This window comes from Pseudophryne corroboree, chromosome 6 (genome assembly GCF_028390025.1).
Source record: "Pseudophryne corroboree isolate aPseCor3 chromosome 6, aPseCor3.hap2, whole genome shotgun sequence".
Classification (NCBI taxonomy): Eukaryota; Metazoa; Chordata; class Amphibia; order Anura; family Myobatrachidae; genus Pseudophryne; species Pseudophryne corroboree.
In genome coordinates, this window is record NC_086449.1 from 669,422,752 (window position 1) to 669,439,571 (window position 16,820).

Genomic DNA, 16,820 nt, shown 5'->3' on the forward strand with positions numbered 1-16,820 from the left:
CTCCCGAGTCTGACTGTCTATGACAACTACCGTCCGTGTAGAACGTGAGTTCTGCATCTTCCAGTGGATTGTCACTGATGTCAGGCCTTGCGGTGAAATTTTGGGTCAAATATTCCATACAATCATGTGTATCTTCCTTTGCATTAAATCCTCCTTCCCCATCACTCTCACCTTCCACCCTTTGTGCCTGACCAGGCACACCTGGGAGAAAAGTTGCAGGATTTAATGCGCTGCATCTCCTTATGGTGATGTTTACTGGGGCCATTAATGCCAATTCCCATCTTGTAAACCTTGCAGATGAGACGTGTCTGGTTTGGGCAGAATTCAATAAGGCAGATACCGCATGTGGTGTATGGATTGTGAGGTTGTGGCCTAGCACGACATCTTCGCTTTTTGTCACTAGCAATGCTATCGCCGCAACGCTACGCAAGCATGTGGGGAGGGATCGCGCTACCGTGTCTAGCTGGGCGCTGTAGTATGCGACTGGCCTGCTGGCGTCACCGTGTTTTTGGGTTAGTACACCTGCTGCGCACCCAGCACTTTCTGTTCCGTATAGTTCAAAGGGTTTCCCATAGTCTGGCATACCTAGTGCTGGTGCCTGCGTTAGGCACTGTTTGAGTCTCTCAAATGCTGTTTCGGATTCGTCTGTATGCGAAATCCGATCAGGTTTGTTTGAAGAGACCATTTCCTGCAAAGGTAACGCCAATATGGAAAACCCTGGGATCCAATTACGGCAATACCCACACATTCCTAAAAACGTCCTGATCTGTTGCTGGGTTTGTGGCAGTGTCATGTCTCTAATGGCTTGGATTCTATCAGCGGTCAGGTGTCTCAGTCCTTGTGTTAGACAGTGTCCCAAATATTTTACCTTAGTTTGGCATAATTGTAACTTGTCTTTGGACACCTTGTGTCCGGTGTCTGAAAGATGAAACAGGAGCTGTTTCGTATCCTTCAGAGATGCTTCCAGTGAATCTGAACACAGTAATAAATCGTCCACATACTGTATCAATATTGATCCACTGTCTGGTTGGAAAGACTGTAAACAATCATGCAAAGCCTGAGAAAATATACTTGGACTATCTATGAAACCTTGGGGTAACCGAGTCCATGTGTATTGGACTCCTCTGTATGTGAATGCAAACAAATATTGGCTGTCAGGGTGCAGAGGTACCGAAAAGAAAGCGGAGCAGAGGTCAATAACAGTGAAAAATTTGGCAGTGGGAGGAATTTGCATTAGGATGACAGCTGGATTAGGCACTACGGGGAACTGACTTTCAACTATTTTGTTAATCCCCCTTAGATCCTGCACTAGCCTGTAACCCCTCCCCCCACTCTTTTTAACAGGGAAGATGGGACTATTTGCTGTGCTGGACGTTCTTACTAGAATGCCCTGTTGTAGCAAGCGCTCTATTACGGGAAAAACTCCTAACTCCACCTCTGGCTTCAGAGGATACTGTGGGATTTTTGGAGCTATCCTACCATCTTTTACTTGTACAATTACTGGAGCTACGTTTGCCATTAATCCAGTGTCCTGTCCATCTTTTGTCCAAAGTGACTCTGGTATCTGAGATGTCATCTCTTCTACTTGGGATGGATTCCTATTTGTCATAATGGAATGTGACATTAATTTTGATGGGGAGTCTAACATGTCTTGTACCTCCTGAGCGTGATTCTCAGGTATGTCCAAGAATACACCTTCAGGAGTACAATAAATGACGCAACCCATTTTACATAGTAAGTCTCTACCCAGGAGATTAGTTGGTGCCGATGCAGCCAGCAAAAAGGAATGCTTGGTATGCAAAGGCCCTATTGTAATCTCGGCTGGTTTGCTAACAGGGTAGTGCTGGACTACTCCTGTTACTCCCATGGCTGGAATTGTCCTACCAGTGGTTCTCATGCCCACTGTCGAATTTATCACTGACTTGGCCGCCCCTGTGTCTACAAGAAAGTTTAAAGTTTTACCAGCTACATTGATTGCAATCTCTGGTTCACTTCCAAGACTGGCAATCAACTTAACTGGCTGCAGATTACAGGTATGGCCACACCCCTAGTGGGTATGCTGACCTCCCTGAATCCCGCTGGCAGCGACTACTTGTGAGGGGGTTAGCTGGGAACTACCAGAGGCATGCCAATCTCTGTTCGGGGGATATCTTTTTGTTTCCCCTGTATGTGGCTCGAAACTCCGCCTCTGTGGACCCTGCTCCCAATGTCGTGTGTCGTGTCGTTGTCTAGGGGGTTGAAAAGATCTTTGTACACTCTTTGTTCTACAGTCTCGTGCATAGTGTCCCGGTCTGTTACAAGAAAAACATGTCATTACACTTGCCTTACCCACAGGATTCGGTGGTACATACGCAGGCTGCCTTGTGGTCAGCGCCTGTATACTTACGGACATCAACTTATCACTTTGCGACTCCCTGTGCCTAGTGATGTTTCTGTCGTGATCAATAGCAGCCTCTCTCAATGTGGACACTGACAGACCTCGCCAACATGGTTGTGTGGTCTGTACCCTAGCTTTTAATGTTTCTTTCAAACCATCCATCAGTACAGATACTGCTACTTCTCGATGGTTTGGGTTGGTCTTAATGTCTTCTATACCAGTGTACTTTGCCATTTCTAATAGTGCCCGGTGAAAATATTCTGTTGCCGTTTCGGACTCCTTTTGCTTAATGGAAAATATTTTATTCCATTTAACAACGGCTGGGAAATACTCCTTTAGCTGTAAATTTATCCTTTTTACATTATCCTTGTTGTACACGTCTGTAAGCGGTACATCTTTATCCAAGGCGCAGTCAACTAAGAATTGAGTTGCGTCGACATTGGAAGGTAAACAAGCTCTTAGCAGTATCTGCCAATCCTTGTTGTTGGGTTCTACAGTGTTACCTAGATCCCTGATGTATTTTTGGCTAGCAACTAAGTCTTTCCTGGGGTCAGGAAATTCGGACACTATTGTTCTTAATTCCATTCGGGAAAATGGAGTGTACATGGCAATGTTCCTTATGGGAGTGGCTCCAGACACATCTGTTTTTCCATTGGGAACTGCTATCACCCTTACAGGAGCAATTCTAACAGCCTCATTCTGCGTAGATTCTACAACTTGTGGTACAATTGTTTCAGTGTAGTGCATGGTGCCGTACTTACCCGTTGACACGACCTCACCTATCCCTCCGCTAGGGGCTTTCACTAATCTCGTGGGTGTCGCTGTGCCTACTGTGGTCTCTGCTATGGTGGCCGCAAGAGAGAGAGCTGAAATTGTTGCCGAATCTTCTTCTTGATCACACTCCTGAGGAAGGTTCAAAACAGGGTACAACTTGCACGGGTTAATAATAGCATGAGTTACTTGGTTAACATCATTTACATTTACAGGGTTACTAAGTGTTTGTGTTTTACAACCCAGTGCGTTTCTCTCCGCAATCAACTTCTCTCCTGCAATGTATGGTGGAGGAGGGGCTGTGGCTATCAGCTTACTGACTGCCCCAGATCCTGCCGCCAGAGCCAAACCTCTCTGTATCTCACCTTCCTGGTGCCATAACTGTAAATAATCATGATGCTGAATTCGTCTCTTTGTTGATTTTACGAGACATATCCTCCTCCTTAAATTTTGTAACACGTCTGGACTGAAGCTACCTATTCTTGGGAATTTGTCCCTGTCTTGTACAGTCATTCTCTCCCATTCATCACATAAAGATTCTGTGTGACTTCCGTATTTTTCACACATGATGTACCTTGCCGACCCAACGGGTCGGTTCTCTGAATCAACCCGAACCGAGGTTGATCGCCCCCTACCTGAACAACTGGCCCCCATAATTCTGCAGGTGTTGCTTATTCCTCCTTGGATCTTTATCTCAAGGTTTTCAGCGAACCCTTACAAACAAACCAAGATGTCCTGGGCAGGCCGGCGGTGGCGGTTTACCAAGTACCCCACTTACTTCTCGCCCACGTTGGCCAGTACTGCAATAACTGTAACCAGAGCTGCTGTACCCAACCCAGGGCCCCTGTGAACCTTCTGTTTACTGGAACATATGAGGGTTACCCGAAGGACACTTACTCTTTCCAGTAAAGTTGGGGTTGTTAGATAGTTCCTGAGTGACCAGCGAACTTCCCTTTAAAAATAAAAAATTACACAAATCACGTCAGAATGTACAGATAGCGTTTGTGACCACTTTACTCTAATGGTATTAGGTCAGATTACTAACTACTGCACACAATTACGTGCGGTCCAATCGTTCAGTACATAAGCACTACTTGTCATGTACTGAAAGATCAATGGAATCGATGTTTCCGGCCGCGATTCCTTCAGCAAGAGCTTATGGCCTATATGGGTTCTGCACCAACGCCCCCAGGGGTTGTGCCACTGGACTTTTATAGCGGACCTCTTTGTCTATTTTACCTGTTACCTTATGACCTCCTGGTCTGTTACCGTCTGTTAATGACCTCCTGGTCTGTTACCTTATGACCTCCTGGTCTGTTACCTTATGGTCCGCTATACTCTAATGCTCAAATATTATTTAACCAAGGATGCCTCCCTAGCCACCGTATATGTCACTTACACGTGTGTCCCTTGACGAGTACCCGACTTTCCTTTTGGTTCAACCTCTTAAGTTATATAAACTTATGTGATAAAAAAAACACACTCACTCAACACATGTACACTTTGTTTCTATATCTATTTCTGCGCAGAAATTGTCTTCAGTCCAACAGTGTTACCAATTAGGAGCAGGATCTGTTAAACTAAATTTCAGATTTTTCCAAAAATAGATTTGCGTTATTTACCGCTGTGCGTTACTTATCGCCTTTGCGCTAATTATCGCTTTGCGCTAATTAAACTTTTCGTGACTTGAGCTACGTTGCGTAACCAGACGCTACGTTGCGTAATGTACGCTGCGTGCGTCTGCCGTTTGGATTGCGTACGCAAGTCTTTTGTTAGGGACACGTGTACGCAAAACAAAGATCCACCGTAACACAATTTTTACCTTTATCAATGTAGGTGATCCCTGATCATCTACCGCACCCCACACTGACTGCCTTATCTCCCAGACAAGCCGTGTGTTGGTCTATACTTTAACTATTACCTCTAATATGAAATAACAGCAAATCTCTTTTTGCACTTTCTATCAACTATAAAACTTGGCAAACAGGAATAGTGATATACGAAATTTGAAAAAGAAATGCAGATAAATGTATGCGTGCGTGTATACGCAAGACAGAAGAGAAATAAAACAGTTTTAAAAGACACAAGCGTTTTGTTCTTACTTCCGGTTCCCGGATTCCTTCAGCACTCTTTATCTAAGCGAAGCAGACGCTTATCCCGTCAGCACTGCGAGACAACCTCCCACCCTTTGCTGGGGGGATAATGTCTGCTGATCTACCTAGTGCAGATATGAGAAGGATAGGACGAGTCCCCAATTGACAATGCTAAATTCCCTTGTCGTATAAACAACCCTTTATGAAGTCTAAGAACACTGTACGCTGTTTACTTAAGAAGTACCGTAATGGTACGCTAGTTGCGTAACGATCGCTCAGCCGTAGGCGAGACGCTCAAGCGTCACGTTCGCTCACGGCCCAGTGATCACAGGACATGTTATTGGCTATGACTAGAGTAATGATTCGCTATGGCGTAGCGGACGCTCGAGACCACGAGGAGATCACCAGCGGCGCAGACGCTCACAACGCTATACCTTTATGTCTAAACCTTATACCAATGAAATACACGGAATACCTTAATGTGAATACAGGGTGTAAGTGCAACCTTGTGTAACCTGACTAACTACAAAGCTGCTTGAGCGTCACCGACGCTCAAGTGAACACTTAACACTATAGGAAATACACAGATACTGGTTTAGGGTCCAAAGCCTATTAACTGTATTATATCTAGTATACTTGTAAAAAGGGGATAACAGTACAAATGATACACTACAATATAACAAAGACTTCCTAACCAAAATACAATACTATCTAATACAATACAATACTAGTCTAGGGGAGATACGAGAGAAAGAGAAGGGAAAGAGAGAGAGAGAGAGAGACGGAGAGAGATGAGAGAAATTGGCTCACAGTAAGACAATGATTACGGAGAGAAACTTACGCACAGGGTAAACGATCGCATGCGCCTGGACATCCAGCACCCGATTTTCAGCAATGAGAACCGTTGAAGAGTGAGAGCTGGATGTGGTATGCTATCCATCCATACCTGTGCATCATTTTAGTTGTGCGCAGTATATAGTAGGAGGACAGTGCAGATTTTTGCTGACCACCACTATATATATATATAGCAGCAAGGTACAGTAGTCCATTGTTCTACCTCTATGTCGTCAAGTATACTATCCATCCATCCATCCCTGTGCTGCTTTGTAGTTGTGCGCAGTATATAGTAGGAGGACAGTGCAGAATATTGCTGACCACCAGTATATATATAGCAGTACGGTACAGTAGTCCATTTCTCTACCTCTGTGTCGTCAAGTATACTATCCATCCATACCTGAGCTGCACTGTAGTTGTGCGCAGTTTATAGTAGGAGGATAGTGCAGAATTTTGCTGACCACCAGTATATATATAGCAGTACGGTACAGTAGTCCATTGCTCTACCTCTGTGTCATCAAGTATACTATCCATCCATACCTGAGCTGCATTGTAGTTGTGCGCAGTTTATAGTAGGAGGATAGTGCAGAATTTTGCTGATTACCAGTATATATATAGCAGTACGGTACAGTAGTCCATTGCTCTACCTCTGTGTCGTCAAGTATACTATCCATCCATACCTGTGCATCATTTTAGTTGTGCGCAGTATATAGTAGGAGGACAGTGCAGATTTTTGCTGACCACCAGTATATATATATAGCAGTACGGTACAGTAGTTCATTGCTCTACCTCTGTGTGGTCAAGTATACTATCCATCCATACCTGTGCTGCATTTCAGTTGTGCGCAGTATAAAGTAGAAGGGCAGTGCAGAATTTTGCTGACCACCAGTATATATATATAGCAGCAAGGTACAGTAGTCCATTGTTCTACCTCTATGTCGTCAAGTATACTATCCATCCATACCTGTGCTGCATTGTAGTTGTGCACAGTATATAGTAGGAGGATAGTGCAGAATTTTGCTGACCACTAGTATATATATAGCAGTACGGTACAGTAGTCCATTGCTCTACCTCTGTGTCGTTAAGTATACTATCCATCCATCCATACATGTGCTGCATTTTAGTTGTGCGCAGTATGTAGTATGGGGACAGTGCAGCATTTTGGTGACCACCAGTATATATATAGCAGTACGGTACAGTAGTCCATTGCTCTATCTCTGTGTCATCAAGTATACTATCCATCCATACCTGAGCTGCATTTTAGTTGTGCGCAGTATATAGTAGGAGGACAGTCCAGAATTTTGCTGACCATCAGTATATATATATAGCAGTATGGTACAGTAGTCCATTGCTTTACCTTTGTGTCGTCAAGTATACTATACATCCATCCATACCTGTGCTGCATTTTAGTTGGGCGCAGTATATAGTCGGAGGACAGTGCAAAATTTGGCTGACCACCAGTATATATACAGCAGTACGATACAGTAGTCCATTGCTCTACCTCTGTGTCGTCAAGTATACTATACATCCATACCTGGGCTGCATTGTAGTTGTGCCCAGTGTATAGTTGGAGGACAGTGCAGAATGTTGCTGACCACCAGTATATATATAGCAGTACGGTACAGTAGTCCATTGCTCTACCTCTGTGTCGTTTAGTATGCTGTCCATCTAAACCTGTGCTGCATTTTAGTTGTGCGCAGTATATAGTAGGAGTATAGTGCAGAATTTTGCTGACCACCAGTATATATATAGCAGTACGGTACAGTAGTCCATTGCTCTACCTCTGTGTCGTCAAGTATACTATCCATCCATACCTGTGCTGCATTGCAGTTGTGCGCAGTATATAGTAGGACGACAGTACAGAATTTTGCTGACCACCAGTATATATACAGCAGTATGCTTCAGTAGTCCATTGCTCTACCTCTGTGTCGTCAAGTATACTATACATCCATACCTGAGCTGCATTTTAGTTGTGCGCAGTATATAGTAGGAGGTTAGTGCAGAATTTTGCTGACCACCAGTATAAATATAGCAGTATGCTTCAGTAGTCCATTGCTCTACCTCTGTGTCGTCAAGTTTACTATCCATCCATACCTGTGCTGCATTTTAGTTGTGCGCAGTATATAGTAGGAGGACAGTGCAGAATTTTGCTTACCACCAGTATATATATAGCAGTACGGTACAGTAGTCCATTGCTCTATCTCTGTGTCATCAAGTATACTATCCATCCATACCTGAGCTGCATTTTAGTTGTGCGCAGTATATAGTAGGAGGACAGTCCAGAATTTTGCTGACCATCAGTATATATATATAGCAGTATGGTACAGTAGTCCATTGCTTTACCTTTGTGTCGTCAAGTATACTATACATCCATCCATACCTGTGCTGCATTTTAGTTGGGCGCAGTATATAGTCGGAGGACAGTGCAAAATTTGGCTGACCACCAGTATATATACAGCAGTACGATACAGTAGTCCATTGCTCTACCTCTGTGTCGTCAAGTATACTATACATCCATGCCTGGGCTGCATTGTAGTTGTGCCCAGTGTATAGTTGGAGGACAGTGCAGAATGTTGCTGACCACCAGTATATATATAGCAGTACGGTACAGTAGTCCATTGCTCTACCTCTGTGTCGTTTAGTATGCTGTCCATCCAAACCTGTGCTGCATTTTAGTTGTGCGCAGTATATAGTAGGAGTATAGTGCAGAATTTTGCTGACCACCAGTATATATATAGCAGTACGGTACAGTAGTCCATTGCTCTACCTCTGTGTCGTCAAGTATACTATCCACCCATACCTGTGCTGCATTGTAGTTGTGCGCAGTATATAGTAGGAGTATAGTGCAGTATTTTGCTGACCACCAGAATATATATAGCAATACGGTACAGTAGTCCATTGCTCTACTTCGGTGTCGTCAAGAATACTATTCATCCATACCTGAGCTGCATTTTAGTTGTGCGCAGTATATAGTAGTAGGACAGTGCAGAATTTTGCTGACCACCAGTATATATATATAGCAGTACGGTACACTAGTCCATTGCTCTACCTCTGTGTCGTCAAGTATACTATCCATCCATACCTGTGCTGCATTGCAGTTGTGCGCAGTATATAGTAGGACGACAGTACAGAATTTTGCTGACCACCAGTATATATACAGCAGTATGCTTTAGTAGTCCATTGCTCTACCTCTGTGTCGTCAAGTATACTATACATCCATACCTGAGCTGCATTTTAGTTGTGCGCAGTATATAGTAGGAGGTTAGTGCAGAATTTTGCTGACCACCAGTATAAATATAGCAGTATGCTTCAGTAGTCCATTGCTCTACCTCTGTGTCGTCAAGTTTACTATCCATCCATACCTGTGCTGCATTTTAGTTGTGCGCAGTATATAGTAGGAGGACAGTGCAGAATTTTGCTGACCACCAGTATACATATAGCAGTACGGTACAGTAGTACATTGCTCTACCTCTGTGTCGTCAAGTATACTATCCATCCATCCATACATGTGCTGCATTTTAGTTGTGCGCAATATATAGTATGGGGACAGTGCTGCATTTTACTGACCACCAGTATATATATAGCAGTACGGTACAGTAGTCCATTGCTCTACCTCTGTGTCGTCAAGTATACTATCCATCCATACCTGTGCTGCATTGTAGTTGTGCGCAGTATATAGTAGGAGGATAGTGCAGTATTTTGCTGACCACCAGAATATATATAGCAATACGGTACAGTAGTCCATTGCTCTACTTCGGTGTCGTCAAGAATACTATTCATCCATACCTGAGCTGCATTTTAGTTGTGCGCAGTATATAGTAGGAGGACAGTGCAGAATTTTGCTGACCACCAATATATATATAGCAGTACAGTACAGTAGTCCATTGGTCTACATCTGTGTCGTCAAGTAAACTAACCATCCATACCTGTGCTGCATTTCAGTTGTGCGCAGTATATATAGTAGGAGGGCAGTGCAGAATTTAGCTGACCACCAGTATATATATAGCAGTACGGTACAGTGGTCCATTGCTCTACCTCTGTGTCGTCAAGTATACAATCCATCCATACCTGTGCTGCATTTCAGTTGTGCGCAGTATATAGTAGGAGGACAGTGCAGAATTTTGCTGACCACCAGTATATATATAGCAGTATGGTACTGTAGTCCATTGCTCTACCTCTGTGTCGACAAGTATACTATCCATCCTTACCTGTGCTGCATTTAATTGTGCGCAGTATATAGTAGGAGGACAGTGCAGAATTTTGCTGACCACCAGTATGTATATAGCAATACGGTACAGTAGTCCATTGCTATACCTCGGTGTCATCAAGAATACTATCCATCCATACCTGTGCTGCATTTTAGTTGTGCGCAGTATATAGTAGGAGGACAGTCCAGAATTTTGCTGACCATCAGTATATATATATAGCAGTACGGTACAGTAGTCCATTGCTTTACCTCTGTGTCGTCAAGTATACTATACATCCATCCATACCTGTGCTGTATTTTAGTTGTGCGCAGTTTATAGTCGGAGGACAGTGCATAATTTGGCTGACCACCAGTATATATACAGCAGTACGATACAGTAGTCCATTGCTCTACCTCTGTGTCGTCAAGTATACTATACATCCATACCTGTGCTGCATTGTAGTTGTGCCCAGTGTATAGTTAGAGGACAGTGCAGAATGTTGCTGACCACCAGTATATATATAGCAGTACGGTAAAGTAGTCCATTGCTCTACCTCTGTGTCGTTTAGTATGCTGTCCATCCAAACCTGTGCTGCATTTTAGATGTGCGCAGTTTATAGTAGGAGGATAGTGCAGAATTTTGCTGACCACCAGTATATATATAGCAGTACGGTACAGTAGTCCATTGCTCTACCTCTGTGTCGTCAAGTATACTATCCATCCATACCTGTGCTGCATTTTAGTTGTGCGCAGTATATAGTAGGAGGACAGTGCAGAATTTTGCTGACCACCAGTATATATATAGCAGTATGGTACTGTAGTCCATTGCTCTACCTCTGTGTCGTCAAGTATACTATCCATCCTTACCTGTGCTGCATTTAATTGTGCGCAGTATATAGTAGGAGGACAGTGCAGAATTTTGCTGACCACCAGTATATATATATAGCAGTACTGTACAGTAGTTAATTGCTCTACCTCTGTGTGGTCAAGTATACTATCCATCCATACCTGTGCTGCATTTTAGTTGTGCGCAATATATAGTAGTAGGACAGTGCAGAATTTTGCTGACCACCAGTATATATATATAGCAGTACGGTACACTAGTCCATTGCTCTACCTCTATGTCGTGAAGTATACTATCCATCCATACATGTGCTGCATTTTTGTTGTGTGCTGTATATAGTAGGAGGACAGTGCAGTATTTTGCTGACCACCAGTATATACATATAGCAGTACAGTATAGTAGTCCATTGCTCTATCTCTGTGTCGTCAAGTATACTATCCATCCATACCTGTGCTGCATTGTAGTTGCACACAGTATATAGTAGGAGGACAGTGCAGAATTTTGCTGACCACCAGTATATATATAGCAGTACAGTACAGTAGTCCATTGCTCTACCTCTGTGTCGTCAAGTTTACTATCCATCCATACCAGTGCTGCATTTTAGTTGTGCGCAGTTTATAGTAGGAGGACAGTGCAGAATTTTGATGACCACTAGTATATATATAGCAGCAAGGTACAGTAGTCCATTGTTCTACCTCTGTGTCGTCAAGTAAACTATCCATCCATACCTGTGCTGCATTGTAGTTGTGCGCAGTATATAGTAGGAGGACAGTGAAGAATTTTGCTGACCACCATTATATATATAGCAGTACGGTACAGTAGTCCATTGCTCTACCTCTGTGTCGTCAAGTTTACTATCCATCCATACTTGTGCTGCATTGTAGTTGTGCGCAGTATATAGTAGGAGGACAGTGCAGAATTTTGCTGACCACCAGTATATATATAGCAGTATGGTACAGTAGTCCATTGCTCTACCTCTGTGTCTTCAAGTATACTATCCATCCATCCCTGTGCTGCTTTGTAGTTGTGCGCAGTATATAGTAGGGGGACAGTGCAGAATATTGCTGACCACCAGTATATATATAGCAGTACGGTACAGTAGTCCATTTCTCTACCTCTGTGTCGTCAAGTATACTATCCATCCATACCTGAGCTGCATTGTAGTTGTGCGCAGTTTATAGTAGGAGGATAGTGCAGAATTTTGCTGACCACCAGTATATATATAGCAGTACGGTACAGTAGTCCATTGCTCTACCTCGGTGTCGTCAAGAATATTATCCATCCATACCTGTGCTGCATTTTAGTTGTGCGCAGTTTATAGTAGGAGGACAGTGCAGAATTTTGCTGACCACCAGTATATATATATATAGCAGTACTGTACAGTAGTTAATTGCTCTACCTCTGTGTGGTCAAGTATACTATCCATCCATACCTGTGCTGCATTTTAGTTGTGCGCAGTATATAGTAGTAGGACAGTGCAGAATTTTGCTGACCACCAGTATATATATATAGCAGTACGGTACACTAGTCCATTGCTCTACCTCTATGTCGTCAAGTATACTATCCATCCATACATGTGCTGCATTTTTGTTGTGTGCTGTATATAGTAGGAGGACAGTGCAGTATTTTGCTGACCACCAGTATATACATATAGCAGTACAGTATAGTAGTCCATTGCTCTACCTCTGTGTCGTCAAGTATACTATCTATCCATACCTGTGCTGCATTGTAGTTGCACACAGTATATAGTAGGAGGACAGTGCAGAATTTTGCTGAACACCAGTATATATATAGCAGTACAGTACAGTAGTCCATTGCTCTACCTCTGTGTCGTCAAGTTTACTATCCATCCATACCAGTGCTGCATTTTAGTTGTGCGCAGTTTATAGTAGGAGGACAGTGCAGAATTTTGATGACCACTAGTATATATATAGCAGCAAGGTACAGTAGTCCATTGTTCTACCTCTGTGTCGTCAAGTAAACTATCCATCCATACCTGTGCTGCATTGTAGTTGTGCGCAGTATATAGTAGGAGGACAGTGAAGAATTTTGCTGACCACCATTATATATATAGCAGTACGGTACAGTAGTCCATTGCTCTAACTCTGTGTCGTCAAGTTTACTATCCATCCATACTTGTGCTGCATTGTAGTTGTGCGCAGTATATAGTAGGAGGACAGTGCAGAATTTTGCTGACCACCAGTATATATATAGCAGTACGGTACAGTAGTCCATTGCTCTACCTCTGTGTCTTCAAGTATACTATCCATCCATCCATCCCTGTGCTGCTTTGTAGTTGTGCGCAGTATATAGTAGGAGGACAGTGCAGAATATTGCTGACCACCAGTATATATATAGCAGTACGGTACAGTAGTCCATTTCTCTACCTCTGTGTCGTCAAGTATACTATCCATCCATACCTGAGCTGCATTGTAGTTGTGCGCAGTATATAGTAGGAGGACAGTGAAGAATTTTGCTGACCACCATTATATATATAGCAGTACGGTACAGTAGTCCATTGCTCTACCTCTGTGTCGTCAAGTATACTCTCCATCCATACCTGTGCATCATTTTAGTTGTGCGCAGTATATAGTAGGAGGACAGTGCAGAATTTTGATGACCACCAGTATATATATAGCAGTATGGTACAGTAGTCCATTGCTCTACCTCTGTGTCATCAAGTTTGCTATTCATTATTACCTGTGCTGCATTTTAGTTGTGCGCAGTATATAGTCGGAGAACAGTGCAGAATTTTGCTGACCACCAGTATATATATAGCAGTATGGTACAGTAGCCCATTGCTCTACCTCTGTGTCATCAAGTATACTTTCCATCCATACCTGTGCAGCATTTTAGTTGTGCGCAGTATATAGTAGGAGGACAGTGCAGAATTTTGCTGACCACCAGTATATATATAGCAGTACGGTACAGTAGTTTATTGCTCTACCTCTGTGTCATCAAGTATACTATCCATCCATACCTGTGCTGCATTTTAGTTGTGCGCAGTATATAGTAGGAGGACAGTGCAGAATTTTGCTGACCACCAATATATATATAGTAGTATTGAACAGTAGTCCATTGCTTTACCTCTGAGTCATCAAGTATACTATACATTCATACCTGTGCTGCATTGTAGTCTTGCACAGTATATAGTAGGAAGACAATGCAGAATTTTGCTGACCACCAGTATATATATAGCAGTACGGTACAGTAGTCCATTGCTCTACCTCTGTGTCGTCAAGTATACTATCCATCCATACCTGTGCTGCATTTTAGTTGTGCGCAGTATATATTAGGAGTACAGTGCAGAATTTTGCTGACCACCAGTATATATATAGCAGTACGATACAGTAGTCCATTGCTCTACCTCTGTGTCGTCAAGTATACTTTCCATCTATACCTGTGCTGCATTGTAGTTGTGCGCAGCATGTAGTAGGAGGACAGTGCAGAATTTTGCTGACCACCAGTATATATATAGCAGTACGGTAATGTAGTCCATTGCTCTACCTCTGTGTCGTAAAGTATACTATCCATCTATACCTGTGCTGCATTTTAGTTGTGCGCTGTATTTAGTAGGAGGATAGTGCAGAATTTTGCTGACCACCAGTATATAAATAGCAGTACGGTACAGTAGTCCATTGCTCTACCTCTGTGTCGTCAAGTATACTATACATCCATACTTGTGCTGCATTGCAGTTGTGCGCAGTGTATCGTAGTAGGACAGTGCAGAATTTTGCTGACCACCAGTATATATATAGCAGTTCGGTACAGTAGTCCATTGCTCTACCTCTGTGTCGTCAAGTATACTATCCATCCATACCTGTGCTGCATTTTAGTTGTGTGCAGTATATAGTAGGAGGACAGTGCAGAATTTTGCTGACCACCAGTATATATATAGCAGTACGGTACAGTAGTACATTGCTCTACCTCTGTGTCGTCAAGCATACTATCCATCCATACCTGTGCTGCATTTTATTTGTGCGCAGTATATAGTAGGAGGACAGTGCAGAATTTTGCTGACCACCAATATATATATAGTAGTATTGAACAGTAGTCCATTGCTCTACCTCTGTGTCGTCAAGTATACTATCCATCTATACCTGTGCTGCATTGAGTTGTGCGCAGCATGTAGTAGGAGGACAGTGCAGAATTTTGCTGACCACCAGTATATATATAGCAGTATGGTACAGTAGTCCATTGCTCTACCTCTGTTTCGTCAAGTATACTATCCATCCATACCTGTGCTGCATTTTAGTTGTGCCCAGTATATAGTAGGATGACAGTGCAGAATTTTGCTGACCACCAGTATATATATAGCAGTACGGTACAGTAGTTTATTGATCTACCTCTGTGTCATCAAGTATATTATCCATCCATACCTGTGCTGCATTTTAGTTGTGCGCAGTGTATAGTAGGAGGACAGTGCAGAATTTTGCTGACCACCAATATATATATATAGTAGTATTGAACAGTAGTCCATTGCTCTACCTCTGTGTCATCAAGTATACTATACATTCATACCTGTGCTGCATTGTAGTCTTGCACAGTATATAGTAGGAAGATAATGCAGAATTTTGCTGACCACCAGTATATATATAGCAGTACGGTACAGTAGTCCATTGCTCTACCTCTGTGTCTTCAAGTTTACTATCCATTCATACCTGTGCTGCATTTTAGTTATGTGCAGTATATAGTAGGAGGACAGTGCAGAATTTTGCTGACCACCAGTATATATATAGCAGTACGGTACAGTAGTCCATTGCTCTTCCTCTGTGTCGTCAAGTATACTATCCATCCATACCTGTGCTGAATTTTAGTTGGGCGCAGTATATAGTAGGAGGACAGTGCAGACTTTTGCTGACTACCAGTATATATATAGCAGTACGGTACAGTAGTCCATTGCTCTACCTCTGTGTCATCAAGTTTACTATTCATTCATACCTGTGCTGCATTTTAGTTGTGCGCAGTATATAGTAGGAGGACAGTGCAGAATTTTGATGACCACCAGTATATATATAGCAGTACGGTACGGTAGTCCATTGCTCTACCTCTGTGTCGTCAAGTTTACTATCCATTCATACCTGTGCTGCATTTTAGTTGTGCGCAGTATATAGTAGGAGGATAGTGCAGAATTTTGCTGACCACCAGTATATATATAGCAGTACGGTACAGTAGTCCATTGCTCTACCTCTGTGTCGTCAAGTATACAATACATCCATACTTGTGCTGCATTGCAGTTGTGCGCAGTTTATCGTAGTAGGACAGTGCAGAATTTTGCTGACCACCAGTATATATATATAGTAGTATGATACAGTAGTCCATTGCTCTACCTCTGTGTCATCAAGTTTACTATTCATTCATACCTGTGCTGCATTTTAGTTGTGCACAGTATATAGTAGGAGGACAGTGCAGAATTTTGATGACCACCAGTATATATATAGCAGTACGGTACGGTAGTCCATTGCTCTACCTCTGTGTCGTCAAGTTTACTATCCATTCATACCTGTGCTGCATTTTAGTTGTGCGCAGTATATAGTAGGAGGATAGTGCAGAATTTTGCTGACCACCAGTATATATATAGCAGTACGGTACAGTAGTCCATTGCTCTACCTCTGTGTCGTCAAGTATACAATACATCCATACTTGTGCTGCATTGCAGTTGTGCGCAGTGTATCGTAGTAGGACAGTGCAGAATTTTGCTGACCACCAGTATAT